At 44.0% G+C, this 24,936-nt stretch overlaps 1 protein-coding gene and 1 non-coding gene across 9 annotated transcripts in view; one reads left to right on the forward strand and one right to left on the reverse strand.

Annotated features, from left to right (window-relative positions):
- Dclk2 (doublecortin like kinase 2) overlaps window positions 1-24,936 on the reverse strand; it is a 150,228-nt gene that overhangs the window by 73,595 nt on the left and 51,697 nt on the right. The gene's annotated exons all lie outside the window — the stretch shown is intronic.
- Window positions 22,473-22,545, forward strand: Trnaa-ugc (transfer RNA alanine (anticodon UGC)). The gene has a single exon. It is a non-coding gene; the product is annotated as a tRNA-Ala (tRNA).

Below are 24,936 nucleotides of genomic sequence, written 5' to 3' on the forward strand. Positions count from 1 at the left end.
TCGTACACAGAGCTGGGATTCTCATTTCTTTATCCATGGCCCAGAATACAATTAGCATAAACAGCCTGCATTGTTCCCAGTTGTTCCCTGTTGGCTGGCCTACAGTAGGGGAAGGACCCTTTCTACAGCAGGAGAAAGCGACTTAGAATAGCAATGTTTTCAGGCTTCCTGTAAATCCATTCAGCCAGGCACTCACAGACCTTGTGGTTGCCATGGAAACAGAACTGAAGCTAAAAGATGACAGCACTTACAGTAAAAGGCTTCTCACTGGCATCTGCAGACAACTCCCTACATTGAGTTTGCTTCCATTAAAAAAGAAAGAAAGAAAGAAAAGAAATGAAATGCTGGGCCTCATCCTCCTTTCCCACTGCCGCTTTCTCATAATGATGACCATTCAACAATCAAGACTAACCACCACAGGATCTTGAGGCCAGATACTCAGTTTCGAGAAATCTATCATCAGGACAGAAAGATCTTAAAATTTCAGAGCTGTCTGGCTACCAAATAAATTCTAGGAGGAGAAACAATGATTACTCTACTCATAAAAAGAGGTGATTTCTAAGCTGGTCCCCTGACTGCCTTCCCGGGGAGTCACCTCCTCAGTCTTAATTCTACAGGAAAAGATCTCAGACTGCTCTGTTGCTGTCTACCAAGGGAATGAGGCTGGAGCCAGGTCTTAGAATGCAGGCAGAAGTCAGAAAACGGGCCTCCCTCTAATTCTAAAGAGGCTGGAGCTGAACGCGTCAGGCAGATGTGCCCAGGGCTCTGTATTAAAGCCTCTAGGACTCGGTCATCTTCAAATAATAAACCCCAAAGCACATCCTAAGTGTTACAGAAAGGGCAACCGAGAGCCAAGGTACAAGGGGGCAGTTCTTTATTCCAAAGTGTCCTATTTCCAAAAGGAAGGGAAAGGCAACAATCCTGGAATATTAACTGTGCCCTTCACACACTGAATCTCATCTGCACTTAAATTTCATTTCACATCCGGGACAACCTGGTGAAGGACACACTGCCATTCCCATTTTATACAATTAAATTTAAAAACAAACAAAAAGAAAACACCACCCGGGTCTAAAGGTTAAGTAACTTGCTCAGAGTCCCAGGGCCAGTCAAGAGGAGCCGAGATTGGAGTCTGACAGAGAGTAGAACATATCGTGCCCGACCACATACCGTCTGCCTGTGTGTGATCAGCAGTGTGACTGACAGTCTGAGAAAACTTAAGAAGACAGATGTTTTTAAACGTGTCTAAAACCCAAATAATTGGACCATTTTCCTATGTCTTACTTTTATGGAGTAAATGAATGGCAAATATGTAATCTTATACCTAGAGTTTTTTTGTTTTGATTTTTTAAAGATCAACTTCTAAGTCATGTTACAGGATCAGCACAAGTTGGGGGCTAACCTCCTACACCACTTCAGGGAGCACTGAAATGGAGATCTTTCAACAAATTGGGAAATCCTCCTGAAACAAATCATAAACACAAGTTACAATCAGATCGTTTTAGGACAGGCCTCCATTGGCTGCCAGATTGGAAATACTAGGAGTATATTAGTATAACATTATAACCTTTATGTTTTTAAAAATACAGAACCTGTAACATTCTTCAGGAACTGATCCTCTGCACATACAAGTCAGATTAGTCCACTCTTGTGGGGCTGGTTTCGCACACGGTGTGCACATCCATGTAGCTAAGACCCTTGGAATCAAGACTGAGAGAATCATTAATAAGGTGACGGAAAACATCAAGCCCTGGATGCCCCAGGCACACTGTTACTATGCAGGGTAATTAGGCTTCTGCAGAAAAGATCTGTATTAAAAAAGGGGGATTGTGTCCACTTTAACACTTCATTATTCTAATAAAATTATTTCCCTCCTCCCTTGATATCGCGCTCTGAAACTTCAATTCTTTTTTGAAAAGAGCACCCCAACAACCTCCCTTTTAAGGGCTCCTCTGCCCACACCATTCCATGGGCTTACGGGCCAGACACGTTAAGAAACCTGTAGGTACATAAGGCTCAACCAGGTGAGGGTTCGAGGCTTTGGGTGGAGGAAAGAAAATAAATGTAGATGCCCAGATTTCACACTAAAGACAAACTTCCCTCTGTCTAGAGTTTTAAATTACAGTCCACAGGTGAGCAGATCCGACTGCAGCCCAAAATAAGTGGAGCAGTACTGTGCTGCAAGAAAACGTAAGAGTTTGATTTCTACAGCTATACTTGTTCCCACATGACAAGGAGTCACAATTTTCATTTTCAAACCAGTAATAAATTCTACAAGAAAAGCACCAAGAAAAAAAAAAGTTTCCCAGTGTGTCTTCTTAGCAGGGGAAGGTCCATTTCTACAGCTGATGAAATCCTCTGAATAAGTCACATGCCTGCGGCTACTCAGGATCGGAAGGCATGCCATCCATTCAAATTATTTATGGCAACATTTAAAAAGCAAAATTGATATTGGCTGAGGCAAACACCACAATTCAATTTTCCTGTTCAGATGGTACTTGTTCCTGAAATACAGCCCAAACCTGTGTCCCACTGACATACATACAACCAAGTTGTTAGAACAGACACTTAATTGTAGGAGGATTCAAAAATGAGATGGTTCAACAGTTAGATGTGTTGGTTAACCAACACTCAATCTAAAAATAAAAATATCTACAAAAAGGTTCTGACTGTGAACTGTGGACTTTGGCTCTCATGTGGAACTTAGAATGAAGTTAGAAAAAAAATTTTTTTGTTGTTGTTTGCGTTTAAGCTAGTTTATATGTTTAAGTAACTTAGGATTTAAAAAGCACAGCAAATAATGTCCCTCAAATTAAAAAAACACTCCATTGCTCATGTATGCTTCAGGTCCCTTTCATATTTGGAAATAAAGTTAAAAATCTCTTTTGTTCCTAGTCCCCAGCTCTATCCCTGCCATCTTTCCTTCTATACCAGTCCAGGAAAATATCAAATATTCGGCATGTGTCCTTCCTTCCAAGTCATGGTTTTGGACATAATATTAAGGAATGATGTGCCCAGAGACAGCCAAGAGCATTGTTTAGTATGTTGAAAAACTTCAAGTCATGTCATACTGACTGTATCATCTTGCAATTTGCTGGTTTCACTCAGTATTGATTCTGAAACCCAAGTGGGTCATAGTTTTTCATATTCCCTTGATCCATTCCTAAAATCTTGTTTTTTTTTAAATTGTTCTACTATTACCATTACTATTTTTGATCAACTGCAAAGATGAATTCTGGATACCAATAATACTTTCATATTCTTTCAAAGAAAGGCCCACTCTCTCAGAATATTCACTTTATATAAGCATTTTAGCAATGGATGGGAGAAAAGATGCTTCAATCAATCCATTCTTCACTCACCGACATCTCCAGCCACAAAGGAATGGGTAGCAAGCGCTGACGCTTAGGCATAATTATCATTCTAAAGAACAGAGCTTCTTGATGGAAAGAAATATCAACCCCGGAAAAATGAATTCTTAAATAACTAAAACCTGAAATGATACAGGAGAGGGCTATCGCTTAAGCTTCCAGGAAAAAAAAAAAACAAAAAAAAACACAAAACACATCTGCAAGACAACTTAAAATAACCGATTCATAGAAATAGTTCCTTCTAAAAGGCAAAGCCAAGGAAGCACACACATCATCAAGTGAAATCTATTCTACACTCTTTAACACAAGGCAGTGTTTAAAGGCAGAGGAAACTCGGTTCACAGGAAATGCATAAGGAATCCTCCCTGAAGAATTCCACGAAATACCGATGAACTCTATGCGGGTACGATTTCTTATCTTTTTCTTGTATCCAGAGACATGATATTCTTTCAAAGAAACATCTATTTATTTTTTGCAAGTCTCCGGGGGTGTCAATTAAACTGGGACTGGGACCAGCAAGTGAGGGAAGCTGCCTCTAAGCATTTATCATCAGGTTCTGTGCCTTGCTTGAGGAGGCAGCTGTCTTCAATAACCCTCCCCTCCCCGGGGCCACAAGTCTGGGCAAGAACGCTACTCCTGTCAGAAGATTAGATTTGAATGGGAATGCAAAAGGAACACAGTCTCTCTTCTCCAGCTGGGATTGATTATTCCCTTCCCAACAAGGAGGCTGTTATTTAGCCTGAAAAGAAGAGCCTCCTTCCTTCTTGGATATTTTCCGATCCATCTTGGCACCTGAATGACTCAGAGAACACCCTGCCTCGGCATGGCTCTGGCGTCTCCCAGCTTCTCTCCAGAAGATGCTTGGTTACATTCTTCCTCCATCACTGGGAACGCAAGTTAGCCTTGCATTCTCCTGTGGCAAGGGAACTTGGAAACCTTGGCAGGGAGATAAAAAACTGGGAATATCAAGGATGAAGACCTTGCCACACCCCAGGAGCAGGGTGGGGAACACACCCAACACTGTGCAGACTGCGTTTCTCTTTCTCGAGATTGAACCCCGAACATCTGAGCTGCAGGTCCTGGGGGTGGGAGGGCAAGTACTGAACAAAGGCGTGGATGAACCACATAGGCACAGGGAACCCCAGGCTCAGGATATTAGGACTAGATTCATGCGGGCGGGGGCAGCTTTTCTGCCAGGGAATGCACGGAGTTGGCTATGGAAAACCAGAAGACTTGGGAAAACAGACGGGAAGAGACAGGGAAAGGGAGGTCCGACAGCACAGCGTGAGGTTCTGAATGCTAGCAGAATCCCAAGTGTAAGCAAATGTCATCACCTCGATGAACTCCACCCACCTAACTTCTACTGTCATTGCTAGTGTATCTCGGGCAACCTAAATGATTTACAGGGAATATTCCAGCTTACAGCAAAGATAAACAGGAGCCTGTGTGGACCCCAGTGTCAGGAGCTCCATGGACAGGAAGAATGTGCTGAGAGAGTAGGGAAGGGGCAGGTACCACGGAGGTGGGAATGGGCTTCTTCAGCGTCGAGGGGCAGGACCAGTTCTACCTTTCTAAAACAGGAAGAAATGACAAAATGGACTGCAATGCGTCGCAATGTGTTCTACACATAGCGCAGCCATTTCAACACAAATACAACGACACGGATTTGTCAGGGGATTGTTTTTCAAGACTAAATATGAAAGTTCACAAAATGTAAGGTCCGGGATGATGACCCACGGAGTCTTCGTCACCACGTCTGCCACCTGATGAAGAACACCAGCAGGGGACTTGGGACCACCCTTTCCAGGGTGAGTTTGGTGAAGGACAGCCCTGCTCCATGACTCCATTTCTCAAGAGTTCTGCCCTAGTCTGGCTTGAGCCGTAACTCCCCACCCAAGGAAACCATGCTGCATGCCCTCCACACCCTGGAGGACCAGCTCAGAGACCAGGAAGGAGGTCTACCGGTGGGTCAGAAATGACCGCTGCTGCTTTGGTTCTGCATGCAGTGGCTGGTTCTCCTCAGCACGTCCCAGATGGTACTCAGGAAGTCAGCCAGTGTCCTTCTGGATGACCACCTGTGGCTGGAACCCTCCTGGGCTGAATAATTTAAACTAACAGAGAAGCTGGATGAACCGTTTGTAATTTTTTCATGTGCTACCTACACCTAAAACACGAAGGCACGACTTATTCAGAAACATGGGTTTGGACTGACTACCTTTCTTTTTTAATAGACTCGGGGTCCCTCTTCAAAAAAAGAGGGAGAGCCATACAAACAGAACAAAGTAGCCCAAAGCAGTCCCAGCTTCTGACAAACGTGGCCTGACACATTGGAGTGGAGCTTTATTATAAAAAAGAGAAGCACTCCTCCACATTCTTCTTAATTCAGGAGACCCCCACTGGGAACATTAACACCCATAGCGACTGCTTCCTGGGAGAGGCTGGCAAGGGGAAGAGACTCCAGTGCTTCCAGCCCAGGACAAACAGACGCCTCAGGGAGGCTCAGAAGGGGAACAGAAGGGAAGCACAACGCACAGAGAGAGTGCATCCAGCAGAAGGAAGTCCTGAAGTTGGCGCTTCCCCCAGCCCCAGGGGCACACCCTGTGTCTGGGCCTGTTTGGAGAGTGTGCAAGGGGAGCACTCTCATTTGCACACCACTGACTGATGGCGGGGGCTCATTTCCCGGGCACACAGGGTTTGCAGCCTGCCACTGTTACCCAGTCACGTTTTGATATACCCACCTTCTCTGCCTCCAGTACAGTGGGATTAATAATCACGGAAGATTCATACCCTTTCCACCTCACAAGGGTTCAGCAATCCTTCCCTCTTAAATCACCAAAATTGTTGTGGGATAAATAATTTGAATATCACACTCATCACTACCGCGAGCTGTACAAATAACCTCCCTCCTGCTCCCTTTGTTTGAATTGGCTTGGTTCTTGTTCTCCTCCCAACCTCACCCAGCGGCAGCACCCCTATTAAAATTCATGATGTTTCCCTCCATCCAAGGGTCTGATTGCAGCTGTCAGCCTCCCCGTTCAAGGATTTTCCTACTGCCCGAGAGGACAACGCAAGCCACTCACTGCTAAGGAAATAGGTCAAGCTCAATTTTCCTATTTCAGTTCCACTGCCAAAAGTATAGACTTTTCCTTTCTAGAAAAAAAGAAAACACACACACACACACACACACACACACACACCACCTCCTGGGTAGGCACAGGGCACTCTTCTTTCCCTCACCAGAGGGAGCTGCTGCGACTTCATCACTGACGCGGTGCCTTGGTTCCTTAGGAACCTTTATCCCATCACTGGCAACGCTCTGAAAGAGCAGGTCTTTCTGCTCTTGGTGTCATTATGCTTCCCAGACATTGAGACACCAAACACACTGGACCACCACAAAAGAGGAACAGAAGATAGAGTGTCCAGCACCAAAAAGATTCTGAAAGCCCAAAAGCCGACAGTCATTCTGTTGCTCTGGATGTCCTCACCCACCCATCCACCCACCCATCCTCTGCTACCCGTGGAGAACGAGGGCAGAGGAATGGAAACCACGGAGACTGCCATACACTGTGGTCCAGATCCACCTCCCCAGCCCCCGCATCTCCCCCCACCCCCACAGAGACTCTTCTAACTCTTGGCAAGAAGCTATGGAAACATTTTGTAAGGGGGAAGGAGAAGAACAGAACATTCTTCAATCCTCGAAACGTCAATATTTGGAAAGATCACCGAATTATACAATTAGAAGGGACCTAGAGTTTACATGGTGCTAAATTCCAGGCCCAGCCCTTTTTCTATACGCGCAAAGGGAAGCCTGGAGAAACTGAGTGAGCTCTCTAAGGTGCACATGCAGTGCAGGGTTCGGAAGCAGCCACGTCCCCCGACTCCTGGGCTTCCCTCCTGCTTCACCACCACAACAGAAAGAAGGTAGAGGCAAGCTGGAGGCACACAGCCAAACACCTGGCATTCAACCGATTTCTCTTGTGTTACCAGGCAAAGATGGGAAAAAAATAAGCACCCCAACCTCAGCATTCTGTAGGGTAAGGACACCTAGATTTTAACAGCTAAAATAAGTAACTTTGAAAAAGCAATTCACCATTCTGGATCTCATTTATCTCACTCATAAAACTGGGGGCATGGATGCACAATCTACAGTTTCCTCCAGGGGTACACGTCCACCTTTTTCTGAGAGCTACCGTGTGGTCCATGTACCACAGTAAGCAGAAAGCAAATTTAAAAATAAGACGAGCAAGAGAAAGCCCCTTTCATCAAAGAGCATTTCTTTTTCCTTTTTCTTTTTTATTGCTTTTTAAAGCCAGCCAGGTCTGGAAGCCTACAGGGTAACGACTGGGAGCAGACCATTACGTCGTTGGAGGTCTACCAGGTACAAGGCACCGTGCTGTTTGAGGGGGGCCCCCACTAAAAGGAACAAACTCAAGAGAGCCGAGGGTGTTTTTACCCAGGAGGCAGGACAGACGTCATTACCAGCTGTATTTGGCCAGAGGAACTGTTTACCAATTTCTCTTCTAATCAGATCAGATGAGGGAGTGGCCTAACGACTCTAAAAAGCCTTCCTCAAGAAGAGGGGACACCAGCAGAGTGGCCTCTGTGCACAGGTCAATTACAATGGAGGAGAACTAGGGGACAGAGGGGGCGGGACCTTGGGCACTGTGGCAAGGTCCACGCCACTTCCAATCACACGCTTCACATCATGGGTGTGGTTTTCTAGAACTGTCCACGATCGTTTTTTATCTCTGTACCTTGCTCACGATCTATTTACCTCTGCTCCCTCCCTACCCCTTGATGGTCCCTCAAATTCTTGGGTCCTCTTCAGGATGGGGTCCGCTCCTGCTCCAGCTGATACAGGACTGTAACATCTCTTTCCCCGACAATAGTCACTTTCTGCATCAAACATACTGAATTTTCATTTAACTTAGCTAACTCATCTTTGAACAATTTTAGAATGACCTCTATCCTGTGTATGGCTTGTATCAAGAAGACTGAATTCCTTAGAGAGATTAGGATAATACAGGTTTTTGAGTCATGGGTTTGGACATTACCATGGAATTCGCTGAAAACAAATTCCCTTCGTTTAGAGCAATGCCATCTCTAGGAGACCAAATAAAAACAGATCCTGGGGACACTGTGCCTATGTCCTCTGCAGGAAGGAGACATGGTTATCAAAACCAAGTTTTTTGTTAACGGCTGCTTCAGTTTCTGCAATAACCACATTTACCCAAGAAAGAACTCTTACCTCCATTATCAAAAGTGCTTGATTTTACGTGATCAATTCTAAACTTGGTACATCAGAATCTTTTTGTACAGGTGTTTCGAAATGGAGGGTCAGGGACCAAGGGTCGGGGACCAAGGTTCTGGTCTTCATCTGCCTCTAGATGAAGAAAACGTGGCGAGGAGACTAAGCCTCTTAATGTTTCAGTACCAGTTTCTTCCTGGGAAAATGAAGATGTCTCACCAAGTGATCTGGGAAGAACTCTCCAGCTGTAATGTTCTGGTTTTCATTTCCCAGTATCAGAGGGAACAGGATCATCTTCTAAGAGCCCTGCTACCCTGCTGTCAATATATTCTCCCCCCATTTCTCCCTGCGGAAACATTCAACCTAACTCAAAATACTTTTAGTTTATCGTAAACTGGTTGGAAGTCAACTTTCCTCACAGTTGGGGGATTCTCCCTTGATTACCGATTCTCCCTCCCTCATCCCACCCTCGTCCCAACTAAATATCAACAGTTTCGATATTTTCCTCATCCTTAGTTTTAAAAATTTACCTGCACCTAGGATTGCCAGGTTAAATACTGGACATCTACCTAAATTTGAATTTCCAATAAGCAACAGACCATTTCTGAGTATAAGTATGTCCTGTGAAACAGAATTTGGCCTGAGGCTGCCCCTGTGTAGCCGAGTTTAATGAACTGTAAACTACCTTAGTAGGCAAGCTAAATTAGGAGTATATAATTTGGGATAATTTTAGCATAAAACAGGAGTGTACTTTTGTAACAAATAGTGAGTCTCAGCCAATCACAGCAGCTGAGCTTCAGTCAATCATGGGCGGCCAACTAACCAGATCACATCTAAATAAGACAAACATCCAGCTATAACCAATCAAGCTGCTTGTACCCCTCATGTCCATTTCCTTCCATTAAGGCTGCCTGTCTACACACTGTAACAACCCAGTTTTCTTGAGCTTCTTCTGATTTTAATGGCTACCAGATTTGAAAATCATTCTTTGCTCAAATTCTGTTAAATTTAATTTGTCCAAAGGGTTTTTTTTTTTTTAATAGTCCCATACACTTTTTTTTTTTTTTTGGTATCAGAGATTGAACCCAACAGCACTTAACCACTGAGCCACATCCCGTGGCTCTTTTTATTTTTTATCCTGAGACAAGGTCTCCCTAAGTTGCTTAGGGTCTTGCTAAATTGCCAAGGCTGGCCTTGGACTTGTGATCTTCCTGCCTCAGCCTCCCCAGTTGCTGGGATTATAGGCATGTACCACCATGCCTAGCTCTGTGCGCATTTTAAAAATAAATTTGGCAACCGTACCAGCATCAGTCAATTCAGTCCTGTGCAGGGATTTTCAGAAATTAGTTTTTACATTAGAAACACTCAAGTCATCTTCCAGAAGGAAAAGCCCTCCGTGAGTCCAATGGGAGGTTTCTACAATCGAGCTGGCATTCAGATATGAAAGACCAATCTCTTCCTCTAGAAGGGGAAGGGCCTGGGGAACACAGAGGGCACAGGGGGACCCAGAGTGCCTGCCTTCAGCCAAGAAGAATGAAGACATGAGACATTGACCAACACAAACGCCGCTTCCAGAGGTGGACCCTCTGGCTTCCAAAGTGTAGTGATAACAGAAATGGCAGCATCAGAGATCACGCTCTTTCGTGCCAGGATTGGGCTGCTCAAGACACTGACTAAACATTGCTATCTTCAGATCAAACCAAGTCCCGTCTTTGATCCTCAAACACAAGATCACCTTGGGAAAACGGATTATCTCAGCACGGCAACTGGCTCAGTCATCAGAATAAACTAAAATCCAGAGCTGAACCCTAAGAATTGTCCATTAGCTTTTCCCAGAGCACTTACAATAGGAAGAAAAGTGCACCCAGCACCAGGTAAAAGTTATTCACCACCCAGTGCTCAGTGGAAGCCTGTTAGAGTTCCAGGATCACACTAGCAGCCACTCAGAAGTCTAGATCCTGGTTCCTGCCAGGGCGTACTGCTCATCTAAAGGGTAGCGCCACAGCCCTTCTCCTTTTTGCCGAGTGGGTGGGTGGGGGAACCAGATCATACAATGACCTTCGGAGGCTTTCCACTCAAAAATTGAATTCTGTTAAGGCCTAAACTGACAGATGGGTGCAATATCTGAGGGCAAATACAAAGTACCCCCCTCCTACAACTTTCTAGAAAGCCTTCCGTGAACAATAAACATGCAAAGAGTCTCCTTTGTAGTCACTCATGTATATGGCCACAAAGGGAGCCTGCCCTTCAGGAGCCAAGGATGCAGCTACTGTAACCGCCCAGGTGATTGCTCTCCTAGGTCCAATGCCAGCCTTCTGAGATGGCTTCTCCTCTCTCCTCCTTTCAAATGAAACAAATAATATTTGGCAAATTTCCCCCCTTGAAATCAGAAAAGCACATTCTAAATCGCCTCTAATTGATGGTGTTCTGATGAGTACAATTTATCTCCTGAATATGAAAGAGAATTCGCCCAGCCCCACCCCAGTTCAGTGCCTCCCAGAGAATAAAGTACCCACTGAGCTGCTCTGTAGTCAGAGGCTATTTTACATGATCATAGTCATCATTAGGCAGCACCCCGCCCACCATTTATCCCCAGACAAGGGAGAACTCAGAGGCACCGCTCCTGACATTCACAGGGACCTGAAAAAAGTCAGAAGCTGCCTTTTGAGGCCGTCTCCTAATCAGAAAAGGACGGGGAAGCAGCACAGACAGAGGCCCCTCCTCATGACTGCACAAAGACCAAAGGAGCAGGGAGGAGTTTGGATCACTGCTTGGAGCACAGCACTCCAATTACAAATGCAGATGAAATTTGCAGTAACATTCGTGTTTTAGGTGGCATTTCTCATACAAAGGAAGCATCACACAGGCAGCTCCCAGAATTTCACACCTTATGAAATAAAACACTCGGGGAAGCACACTCCACAGAATGCTAGGGACAGGAGAACTTGGGTGAGGTTCGTCAACAGATTCTGTGTTGGTATTAGTACCCCAAATCTCTCCGATGATTAGAGCCCAGACTCAAGACATCGGTGTGCCAGCTAACGGGAAAGCAGACAGCACTGTGAATGTGAGGAGCCAGCTCGCCTCAGTTCTAAGCAGGAGACTCACAAATCCAATATCCTAATGTTTAAGACGTGTGCTTATTTTATTTTTTAAATTTTCTGTACTAGGGATTGGACTCAGGGGTGCTTTACCACTGAGTTACAATCCCTAGTCCTTTTTATTTATTTTTGTTTTGAAACAGGGTCTCTCACGAAGGCGCCCAGAATTTGGCCACAAATTTACGATCCTCCTGCCTCAGTCCCCCAAGTGGTTGAGATGACGGGCATGCGCCCTGCATCCGGCTGCTTATTTTATCTTTGCAGGCCAATTTACCTTCTCTTTAGAAAGACTCTCCTCCAAGCAACGTTCTCTATCGCAACCATAAAATGTTTACGGTGTATTCAAGCTAATTCACAGTGTGCAGCTGCTCAGGGCAACAACTGCGGCTAACACACCACACATTTAAAAGCAATCTTTAGCAATTGGAGCAAATTCTCCAATTTAACCAACTTTATGTGGGAAGACAAATTAAAAAAAAAAAAAACCCTTAACCCTGAGCAATCCAATCAGCAGATATTGTATATAAAATTACCACCCAATTCTCAGCAAACACGCATGGCATTTGTAACAGCTGCTAGATCTATAGAACAGAAATAGCTGAAGTGGACTTGGTGGCAGACAGAAAGATCAGAAGAAACCACAAAAGCAAACACTTAACAGTGCAATGACCACTTTCATTTAATCACAAAACCCAGGGTCCACAGTTGTTCAGAGTTAAGTGTCTTTAAACAAGGAAATGCCTTCTGTGAAGGCACACTCCATCATTCCAGACAGGAGGAATATTCATGCCCTCAGGGAATCTTCCCTAAAGGTTAGGAATTAACTTGTCTCAGGATGGCTGACCCCATTTTCTTGGCTACAAAATCGGAGATTACTCCTGTAAACCCAAACAAGTGTTTTCATAAATCAATGTGACCAAAATCTTTGAAGGGGAAGAGTAAGGGTCTTACCGAGTGATAAGAATCAAGGGAATTTTTGTTTCCTCTATATAATGTTATTGCAACTTAAATCTTCAGTGCCCAAGGAGATATATATGATTAATCCACACGTGATACCACCAGACTCCAAGTTTTTAAAGCAGTAATATGCATTTAGCTGCTTCAGTTCTTCCAATTAATAGCTGTAATCTACACAGCATCTACAATGATTGCAATAGGCTTGAATTTGGGGGTGGTGTCAGGGAAGGGTAGGGAGGTGTGAGCACTGAGAAAGTCTTTCTTATGGCAACGGTTTCTATTCTGGCTACGCGGTTTAAAAATGGTACCACCGGCCCCATCCAAACCACGCAGTCAGACTCCAGGGCACGGGGCCAGGCATCTGTATCTCATCAATGGTCAGAATGTCTCCCAGGTGATCCCAATTTGCAGCTGGGGTTAAGATCCACCGTCTTAGAGAAATAGACATTATACTCTAATTTCCAAGGCAAAACTGAAGGTCACCTATTCGGCTGCATAAAAACCACGAAGAAATGTCAGCAGCAAAACATGTGGCGAAGGGCCAGAAAGGTGGCTTAATGGTGTAAAAAATGACAGGGGGCCATTGTTTTGAACTAAGCTCCTGCACGAGGCCTTAACAGACGGGACCAAAAATCAAAACGGAGTCACTCATTCTAAAATCCACATCACCAACCTGAAATTAAATTGTTTATCTGAACTTCTCAGAAATCGGGATCCCCAGGGAACAGCCAGAGGTCTCACACAGGCCGGTTTCAACTGGTATGACAATGAAGTTCCCTCTGCCTCAACCCTAACACAGAGAAGGTAACCAGACCTGAGGTGAGACAGTTATTTTTCTATTGTTCTGTCTCCCTCTCTCTGCCTTAGGAGGAAAGTCACTTTGAAATTACCAATCGGCTTTGTCTCTGCTTTCTTCAGCCTTTCTGTCTATAAAACCAACCTCCTCTGCTTGGCTCCCTGGAGCACGTACCTATTTTATGACATGAAGCATTGCTCAATGCTAGAATGGCAAATAAAGCCAATTAAGATACTGAAGCAAAACTGTTTTCGTTTTGTCACTAAGTCCCTAATAATTCAATTTATAATATATTGAAAAAACATATTCAGTAAGAAGGTAGTGACATGAAGAAAGTCACAGGTTAAAAGCGTCCACAACTCTGTTCAGGCCTGATCAGAACTAGCAAGAATCACAAAACCCCAAGTCCCTAGCACCCCGGAGGAATCAACCCTGAGGTGTCATCCCATTACGGAGGCTGACGTCAAACACGTATGTCTGACGGGTCTTATTATTTTCCTTTTAATTTAGGTCAATTCGGCTCTAAAAATCAGTTTCACAAACTGATGGCGATCTCTCATCTCCCGTTTTCCATCCCTCTGTAATTTGCCAATGTTATAAAATACTTGGAAATGGAAACACAGCTCTGGGTTCTGGGCGCATCTGTGCATACTTTCAAATGTATATGATCTATCTGGCTTTCTTCCTTTCCTCACAAACTGTTAATACATTAGAAACCCAAACTGATTCCAGAGATCTTTTGTGAGTTACTGTATTGAATTATGGGGTATCACATTGTCTTTTATCAGTTTCACGTCTTATAAATTACCTGGCATAATCTAAAGAAGTGGGAAGGATCTTAGGCCTCTGGGAACCAAAAAATTTGTATTTTGTTTCTTTGCGATGCACATCCTAGATATATTACCCTCTGAGCACACAAACACAGACTTATATCTAGCTCTTGAGAGAAGGCCTATCAAGTTGCTCTGTAGGCTTTAGATCCACCAGTATCCATTTATTTTTCTAATTTATAGAGGTTAGCTGAAACTGCAAATAGAAAGCACATTTATTACTGTTTTACAAGACCCTTATGAGGTGAAAGATAGCCTGGGTGGATGCAATTCCATACTGATTTACATCACAAAAGGGAAGCTTCCTCACTGGCCCTTAAACTAAGTTTTCTATATCTTCATTGACTGATTTTTATAGCTGTTCTCAGTCTAAATAATTTAAAGTTCATGCAAAATAACCAAATGTTTTACCTCAATTGTTTCACTCCTAGTTCTCATTTCCCTTTAATGTAAATGGTTTAAACTAGCTCAGTGAGTTCCTATAGGTCTGAGCATTAGGGGTGGAGAGGGTTGGGGGGTTTTTTTTGTATGTTTGTTTTTAATGTCACAGGGGTTGATAATATATTGATTGAAAAAACACTGAATTTGGAGTCAGGAGTCTAGCCCCCTGCCACTAGACAGCTGTGTCATTTCAAGTTAAGTCACAGTCACTCTGGGGCTTAACTATGTCACCAATAAAATGAAGGCACCAGGGCAGAGGATTCCCAAGGCTCTTCCTATCTATGACCAAATAACACAAATGTTGGCAATACTTGGGGACAAAGGGACCCTTCCCTTTCCTTCAATCAGAACAGAGTTCAGTAGAAACAAACTTTCAGATTGGTGGGGACAGTCTGCCCAATGAGTGCCCTGCTCAAAACTTAAGAGTCTTAGCAGAACGTACTAATGAACGCCAGTCTTGGCCCGATCCGGACACACTGTGGAACAAAACAAGGCACTTAGCTCTTTAATGCTGTCATTTCTCAGCCATTCCACATCCTTGTAGAAGGCTGAGTAAGCTGTTCAACTGGCCAAGGACATCAAGAATCTGAAGTAATCAATGGCTTTTGTATAAGGTGATATACCCTAAGCGCATAGAAGCAGCAAATTAAAGTTTGAAAAAAAAAAAAATCTGAAGCGATACAGAGAAAACCTGCTGATGCTAGCAAATGTAAATAAAAACTTAAAAGACACAAAATAGGGCTGGGGGTGGAGCTCAGTGGCAGAGGGCTTGCATACCTGTGCCTGAGGCCCAGGGTTCCATCCCCAGCACCACCCCTGCCCCCAAAAGCCCCCAAAATAACAAATACAGAATTATGAGAGAGAAAACACAGTCCTTAGCATCTCTACTATTGAAGTCATCAAGGAGGGAAAAGGTAAGGGAGAAGGAGTCCTGCTCATTCACCACCTTTTATCTGCATTCCATACCCACAGATTCCTATTCTTCCCAGCAAAGTAAAAAAAATGAGAAAATCTGCTTCTCCATTGGCCAATTCCCCTTCTAATTCCAAACATCTACTCCAAATTCCATTTTTCACTAGGATGAATATTCTAAACGTTCCTGACCACATCATCATCCTGATCCATTCAACTTACCTTTGTGCAAACTGGGGAAAGACTCTGTCTTCCATGAAGACTTTAACTTATTATATTACTGTACGCTACGAAGGCTCTGCTGAAGGGCGCTGTCATGGGTTAAAACTTCACCCGCACAAACTGAAGCCCACACTCTTCACAATTCCCCACATGCCAGAAGGGTGTATAGTCCCGAGACCAGTGAAGTGTCCGTCAGGTTCCAAAGCTGGGCGAGAGTGGGAGATGGGCAAAAGAGGTCACCATTGGGGACATGCAGAAGGTGGATAAAGCGGTGCTACAGACACATGTATGTGTGCCACAAAGTGTGCAGGTGTACAGAGGTGAGCTGGAGGGGTTTCTGTAGGAGGGTGCTCTCCTCCACAGCTCTGGAATCTCCACCTCAGCCCGTCTCCGTGGTAGCTAATGTCTAGGGTGTGAATGGCACTCCCTTCAACATGGGATCCTCTGAAGGACACCATCTAGACATTTCACATGGCCTCCCAGACTGTCACTCTCCTGCTTGGCTTCCACAGAGTGCTATTCCCAAGTCTTTGGATAAGCCACGTCCTTTCCTCCTTTATGCTTCTGATTCAGTAGCGTTTTGCTTGGAATGCCCTTTTCTACATCCAGAATCCAATTCATTCTTCAAAAACCTCCTGCCCACCCACGCTACCTTTCCTGTGACGATTTTCCTAATCTTCTTTCCGTAGAGTTACTCACTCTGATACTTCAATTATTCACTCAACCAATAGCTATTCAGCATTTCAGTCTGTTAGAAGTATACCCAAGCTGGGTGCAGTGGTACACGGCTGCAACCCCAGCAACTCAGGAGGCTGAGACAGGAGGGCACGAGTTCAAGGCCAGCCTCAGCTACTTGGCAAGACCCTGTCTCAAAAAATGTAGAGGACTGGGGATGTAGCTCAGTGATAAAATGCTCCTAGATTCATCTCTCAGTACCAAATAAATAAAAATAATAAGTAGAAGTATATCTATCATTTTATGACAGGATTTTAGCTAGTGTTTGAGAGTTGCTTTAGTAATACACAGGTTAAGCCAGGCACAGTGGTACACACCAATAATCCCAGCAACAGGGAGGCTGAGGCAGAAAGACCACAAGGTCAAGGCCAGCACTCAGTGGCTTGGCTTTTATCCCATGCTCATCTGTGTTCTCCAGGCCACTGCTCCACCTATCCCCCTCCTCTGGCCATTTTAGCTGTAGTTCTTCCTGCTCTGCACTCAGCATGGATATTTCATTCATGGCCCTGTTAAACATTCCTGTGGGGCTGGTGGTTCCCTGAATGCACTTCTATCCATCCAATGGCACCATTTGACTCTGTCATAAAAGAATTCCAACCTTAGTGATAGACGATGCCCACCACAGTCCACCCCAACAGGTCTCTCAGGACTGTTCCCCATACCTGGAAGCCTTTCTCAACTGCTCGGCCTCTGCGTCACCCTCATTACTGCCGACCCTCTAGTGAGTGGGGCATACCTATGGCCCAGGTCCCCTCGGTCACCATCGAACATATTTTCAGACAGACTGCAAATGCAAGTATGTGGTTTAATCATTTCTTAAATATCAGTATAATCGCTCTGCTCATTTCATAAAGCAATGCTTGATACCGTACCTAAAGATGGAACCTCTTGAAAATCATATTTCAACTCTAAATTTGATATGGACTAATTATATATGTCAACTTGTATACAGAAGGAAAATAAATGTTTTGATCCAGAAGAACATTATGCAGCATACACTTAACTGTATGTTGATAATGTCATTGAGTTCAACCTTCTGAATCCAATTTTCTTCTAATTCATTTTCATGAGCCATGGTATTTACTTAAATGAGAAAGTACAGCTGTTGAGGTACACACGCCCGCAATCCCATCAACTCAGGAGCCTGAGTCAGGAGGATCGCAGGTTCAAAGCCAGCCTCAGGAACTTAGCAAGGCCGCTGTCTCAAAATAAAAAATACAAAGGGCTGGGGATGTGGCTTAGTGGTTAAGTACCCCTTGTTTGATTCCCAGTACCAAAAAACAAAAAAATAAATAAATAAATAAATAAACAAGGAAGTACATTGTTATTTCTTTCTCATATGTCAAAGACAAAAATAAATAATAAAATAAAATAAAAACATCACACCACCTTCATTTCTGTTCACTTACCAAGTAGAGGCTTCTACACTTACTTGATTAGCTTCCTTTACATATTTGGGGGGTGGAGGTTGTTTGTTTCTTTGTAGGACTGGGAATCAAACCCAGGTCCTCATGAATGCTAGACAAGAATTCTACCACTGGGTTACACCCCAGACCCTTCTACATGTTTATTTTGGCAATAATATTAAAGCTTGTTTCTACAAGAAAAAAAAAAGGAAATAAAATACATACTAATGTTTCCTATAAAAATATAAACTGGATCTGACATTTATGCCTCTTTATAAAATGAGGCGTCTAGATATGAAGTCCTGCTAGTGACGGGAAATACCTAATCACCATTTCTGATCTTCTTCAAGGTCAGCTCCTTAGTGACATTAGTGAGGAGGGTCCCAACTGGTTTATCTTTGCATCCGTATCACAAAGCAGAATACTTGGTACAACAGGGGTGTTAATGCCACTGAACTCTACAGGCAATCCTTGATTTCAAGGAGCTCCCAATCCAGTTCAGGAAGGGACACTAGATCACGAGCAAAGGACACTTTGATACCTGTCCATTATCAAAAAGGAAGAGAAAGAGTAACAGATCTATTACTCAAAAGCACAAAGGTAAAGAAACCTTTGAAACCTTTGAACCAGACCTGTGCAGCCAAGTTGGGTTTTGTCGCCCAGTATACATATCCCTACTTTCCTGATAACTGAACCTCCTTTTTCCTGGGGGAAACTGCTCCCCTCCATTCAGTTCATGGTGACCTCTGACCAAGAGGCCCGATTCTGAAATTCTGCCCTGTTGCCGGAGCTCGACAGAGGTGCCTTCAGGATGAATGGAACAAACCCGGAACTATGTTACAACAGCCCTGAAGCTGCCCGAGGCCACCAGGAGAGAGGACACCCAGTGAAATACACTGGGTCCTGAGGGCGAGGTCCTGGGGCTCCCAGGTTTTCCAGCACAGCTGGATTCAGCAGGAGCCAACAGATACCTACAATTCTCCCTCAAACCATTTTGCGCTTGGTTCTTGGTGTCACTAATGCAAAGTATCCTAACATACTGAACAGATGGTGTAAAGAGTCCCTCAAGTGGAAGATGGTGCAAAAATAGGTGCAAAGGTGCACTGGCAGGCCTGAGGGAGGGCTCCAACCCAGGGACATGGGGTCAGATCACGCACCCCTGAGGCCTTTTGCTGCCTCCAGGGCTGTGGGGAAGCCTCACAACCTGGCTCTGGCCTCCCTACTGGAGGCACCTCCCCTCACCCATTCCTGCCTCCCACATACAGTCACAGAGTGCACACGCAAGGGTGGCCTCTAGGGTGGATACCAAGTGCTCCAGGGACACGCGCTCCACTGCCTTCACTTAGACCACCTAAAATTCTCTTTTACTCGACCAACTGCAGTCTTACTCATCAAAGCCCTATTTACACTTCCAACCTTTGAGAGGAGGGAAGATCCCCTCCATGGGAATGAGTCATGCCTTTGTGCTCAGGGAGTTTACTGAACATCCTAAAGGTTTACCCAGCTCATTACTGGGCTCCTCTCGCTGACAGATAACACTGGCCTTGAATTTGCTCTGTAAGCCTGCCTGTTCTGTTTAAAACACCATTTAAATATTCAAACACGAGCAAGGCAGGAGCCTTTCCAAATAAAAGAAGTGAGCTTTTAAATTATTATTCTTTGACCAGTAATGATGCCAATTTTGGATCATGCCTTAACCATAAATAGTCAGTTCGAAAATTTAAGTCTAAGTCACCAGTCAGCTAAGTCACCAGGAAGTACATGGGGAATTCACAGTTTGAGATCAGGTATTGAGCTTTCATTTCTAAAACTGATTATGGAGTTTTTTTTTTTTTAAATCATCTTCTATCACGAGTATTTTCAAATTATGCTTCTCTCTCTCCACTTTATTATTTAATAAAGGATGGCATCCTGAAGGTTCACAGGATCCAATTTTTTCTTGTTGCCAGGCTCTCTATTCTGTTTTCTCTTCTTCTTAGAAGAAGAATCAACGTATATTGGTTTTTCCCCCTAGTGATTTCTACACTTCAGTGAACAATTTGCTATATGATTCAAATTGTTGCAAAATGGGAGAACTGAATAAGCTGTGTTAATATCATGCATAGCATCCCAGTTCATAACCTGTACATTTTAACAAGAACCACAGGGAAAAAAAAATGTTGTTAATGATTACCGAGAAAAATCCACAGAAGCTTTTCAGGTCATATTTGGAGATAGATATTGTCCATCTTCCTAGGCTTCCAAAGGAATTCATTCACTGGCCCTTATGTGCAAACCATAACCATCATCAGGCTGGGGATATCAGGAAGGCAGCAGCCGCAGGTGGGGAGCTTCAGGTCTCCTCTCTAGACCACACAGAGGTTCTACGTGGCCACCCCAGTGTGAAGCTCTCAGCCATGCCACAGGCCCAAGTAAGGTTCCCAGGACACAACCCCAGGCCCTTACATCATTGGGTCTTCTGCAAGGTCTTTATGCGAGATTCCCTTTTCCAGATACGAAGGCTGTATAAATGCTACACACAATGTTTTCTGTCCTTCCCATAGTTGAGGTGTGACATGGGAAAGATAAGCAAATGACTCCCTTCAGAACAGTTTTTGCTATAGGTTGCTATTGCAAAAAGACAACAAAAACAAAATTAAAAAACCACCCAGGAGGTCTGACAGCCAGAATGCAGCTGGGAGAGCTGGGGGCAAGAAGGGTAGTAAGAAGGAATTTGCAAATCCCCAAAGTCCTTCCCTGGAGCTCTAGGAAGACTGTGCAGCCAGCATCTCTCTGCTGGGAATGGGAGGGAGGAAGGAGAAAGAGGCCTGCCAACCATCCATGCTCAGGCCTCCTTTACTTCAGCTGGGAAAAGTTTCCACACAGGGCTCCAGGGGACCCGGAGAGAAACTCGCAGCTCATTAATGGCCAGCATTTCACCAGATAACAAAGGTCAAGATGCAGGCAATTGGCTGTTAGTCTGTTAGCTATAATTTCACTTTATTTTGGGGCATCTTAAGCAGGAGAGGGGAGGAAACGAGCTTGATCCATGTGTCCAGAAGTGCTATTACTCAGAAGAGGGCATCCAGCAAGCCCTACATAAATACAAGTGTCAGGCTCAAGGGCAGTGGCCCAGAACATTCACCTCTGTATTTTTAAAATGATAAATGCTTCATTTACCAAGAACTCACTCTGTGACAAACAGAGCTAAATGCTTTTGTATGTTGCATCTCAATCCGGACAATAGCCCAATGAGGTATTACTATTCCCACCTTATGGGTGAAAAGGGCCATCATTCACAGGGGAAACTGAGGCTCAGTGGGATTGAATGCTGTATCACCCACGTTAAGCTTCTGCCTCCGATTTCTCCAGTGCTCCTCTTGTCAAAGAGCAGCATATCCTCTTCAGTGAGGTAGGAGGGAGGGAGAAGTAGTATTATATTGATTTTGCTGAAATGGTGAGAGTATGCAGGGCTTCCAGTATAAAAATTGTTTTATTTTAAAAAAAAAAAGTGAGGGCTGGGGATGTGGCTCAAGCGGTAGCACACTCGCCTGGCATGCGTGCGGCCCGGGTTCGATCCTCAGCACCACATACCAACAAAGATGTTGTGTCCGCCGAGAAGTAAAAAATAAATATTAAAAAAAATTCTCTCTTTCTCTCTCTCTCTCTCTCTCTCTCTCTCTCTCTCTCCTCTCTCACTCTTTCTTTAAAAAAAAAAAAGTGGTTTTTAATCTCAAACAAATTTCTCTAAATCTCCCATTAAACACTGAGAATTCCAGGATGGGGAGGGGCCCTCCATTTTTGAGAGAGGAACATAATGGACGTACACTCATGCACTCTCCAATTATGGTCTTCATCAAAGTGTTCTTTGTCAAAATACTCTCTGAACAAAACAAGAAAAAAGGGCCATTTAAAAACATAAGCAAATTAAAAATGTGAAGTTTTATTCAGTCTAACATTTAGGTCCTTCTGATTTTCCAGGGGCTGGTCACACAATTCAGCAGCACTTTTCAAAGTCACTGGTCCCCTCCCTTCCCTCCCCAGGCAACCCCAGGATGTCCCCCGTGGAGGTTCAGGATCCGTGCAGACTATGTATTCAACACAATTCCAAAACCCAGAGTGAGAGATGGTCACAGTGACAAAGGAAAACCTGTTCCTGCTTCTCACCCCAGGAGGACAGAAGCTTCTATGTCTGTTTGCCAAATGACCTGCAGTAAATCTTCACAAAACATGATGCCAAAGAGCTCCGCAAACCAAAACACCTCGCTTAGTGCCAGACTGCGAGAGCCACCTGCCAAGATGGACAGGAGGACGAACCCTTGTAGATTCCCTCTCCATGGTGCTGCCCACTCCCTCTGTCAAACATGCTGGCTGAAGGACACACTGACCACCAGGACTCAGACCACCTCTGACGGGTGCCCAGACACCAGGTTCCACCAGCCGAGTTCAACACAGATAGCTCTGTGTGAGGGCTGGGGATTTAGCTCAGTTGGTAGAGTGCTTGCCTTGCATGCACAAGGCCCTGGGTTCAATCCCCAGCACCACCAAAAGAAAGAAAGAAAGAAAGCTCTGTTTGGTCATGATTGCTAAAGTTCTATAACTTAACTATTACAGAAACAGAAGGAATATAAGTATGAAGACCAGTCTTTCAATGGGAACTTAAATTATTGGGGAAAGTACCACAAAAATAAATTGCTCAAATAATTTGCTACTGCATTACGTACTGTCAAGACATCTCAAACTTGGGGGAAGGGACCTGGTAAGAATTTAAGTGGATTCTGTCTTCAGACTGGTAAAGTCACCTCAGGTCTTCCTTCATTTTAAAGAAATGAAATTAGGAATTATGAACTCTGCATTGTACATATGGTTCACACAGAGAGGTAGGGTAAAAGTTTTCTTCAATTGTTCACACTGAAAAGGATTTGGATGTATATCAAATACATAATGTGTCAGAGGGCACCAAGTCCAAATTTACTATAAAAGGTAAATGTCATTTTTTAAAAAAATATTTTTAGTTGCAGATGAACATAATGCCTTTATTTTATTTGTTTATTTTTTTTTTATGTGGTGCTGGGGATTGAAATCGGTGCCTCATGCATACAAGGCAAGCTCTCTACCACTGAGCCACAACCCCAGCCCTACATGTCATTTTTTTATAATCCCTGCAGGCAAAACTTTTGATCTACCAATAAACTACAAAAATCAATGATATTAAAATAATAGGATCTCTACTGCAATTCTTATCACAAACAGAATTTTAATGCTATCAGAACACACCTTCCAAGGGAACCATTATTTCAACATCCATCTATCATCTGACAAACTATCAACAGATATTGTCCAGAATAACGTGCTTATTACAACTCTCCACCAAGCAAAAATAATATGATGGGCTAGAACTGAGGGCAATACATTGGCAATGTTCTCCCCAAACAGGACATGCCACTGAATATGCCTTCATTAGTTAGCTTGCCATCACTATAACAAAATGGTTAAGACAACTAACTTAAAGAAAAAAAGTGGATGTGTGTGTTTTTTTTTTTTTTTTTGCCTTGCTAGGAATTAAACCCAGGGTCTCATGCATGCTAAGCACATGCTGCACCCCTGAGCTACACTTCTAACCCTACAAATATTATTTAAATTAATTTTGCTTGTGAAGTTGTACAAGCACTTCAGGGTCTGAAGCATCAGAAACTTTGATGCTGTGCATTTTTTTGTAAATTCATAACTGGGGTATTTCAGAAAACACATGGGCTTTGGGGTCAAAAAGATCAAGAGTTGGCATTCCAGCTCTAAAGGACCCGGTAGTTGAGTGGCCTCTGGGAAACTGATGTGCAAAGAGGTCAAGTTCCTTTGCTATCACTCAAACTGGGCGAAGGCTACCCAGCTCCTTCAATCTGTCCCCAAGAACCAAGTGAGAGAACACCTTTCAGCCAGGCTCTCCACCTCATGGTAGGCGGTCTAAAAGTGCCCGTCACCCCACTCCCTGAGCAATGAGAAAGTGATCTCCTACAACACCAGTGTATCTCCAGCAGCAAACGTGGATGACAACAACCAAAAGTATCATGGCCAATGCTGGGCTTTAAAGGAGAACAGCGTCATAGCAGCTGACATTTACTCAGCACTCTCAGGGGGACTTCCTACTGTCATCTCTTTAGGTAGGAAGCAGGCTTAGATTTAATAACCCACCCCAATCCCAACCCTTAGAAACAGGTGACCACCTAAGTTCCCTATGTGGGAACTTAGGGATGCAAAGGTCACCCAGGGTGACCCCAAGCCAGCCTTCCCGCATCCTCTCATCTCGCCGGCTGTGACATTTCCTTCCGAGGCTCTTAAGAACAACATGCGGAAGCCAAGGTTTCATTTCTCATTGAGGCTGCTTCTCTATTTTGCCAGTTCACACATAAGCTCACGAAAGGTACAAACCACATCTGAGGCGCTTTTGAGTCTGGTAAACACAGTCTTGGAATCCAAGGATGCTCGGATACTTGATTTAGTATCGTATTTCCTCTGGAGCTTGGTCCTTTGTTAATTTCAGAACAGATTCCATAAATAAAATGTTTGAAGTCAGTTCTGAGGTCAACAAATACCAGAGGAAACAGTTTCTAATCTGGAACACGAGTGGGGAAAATGAATGCTGTAGAAACTAAGTACGCTGAATGGCAAAGGAAACAAAAGAACTTAGAACTATCCAGGTACACGCTCTGTGTCTTTGTCTTCAGCCTCACATTCTGTTCAACCAAAGGGAACCGTGGTTTAGAAACCATTATGTACCATGATGCCTCAGAGAAGGAAGAGCCGGGGTCAATCATGACATGTCAAATTGCCCCATCATTATCCCTGCTCGGCAATCCAGCTGACACCTCCTAAGACACTGTGTTAATTATCTACATGATGATGACAGATGTGCTCCCAAGTACCGACTGCAGATCTGAAGA

The sequence above is a fragment of the Ictidomys tridecemlineatus genome, chromosome 9 (genome assembly GCF_052094955.1).
Source record: "Ictidomys tridecemlineatus isolate mIctTri1 chromosome 9, mIctTri1.hap1, whole genome shotgun sequence".
In the NCBI taxonomy this organism is placed as follows: domain Eukaryota; kingdom Metazoa; phylum Chordata; class Mammalia; order Rodentia; family Sciuridae; genus Ictidomys; species Ictidomys tridecemlineatus.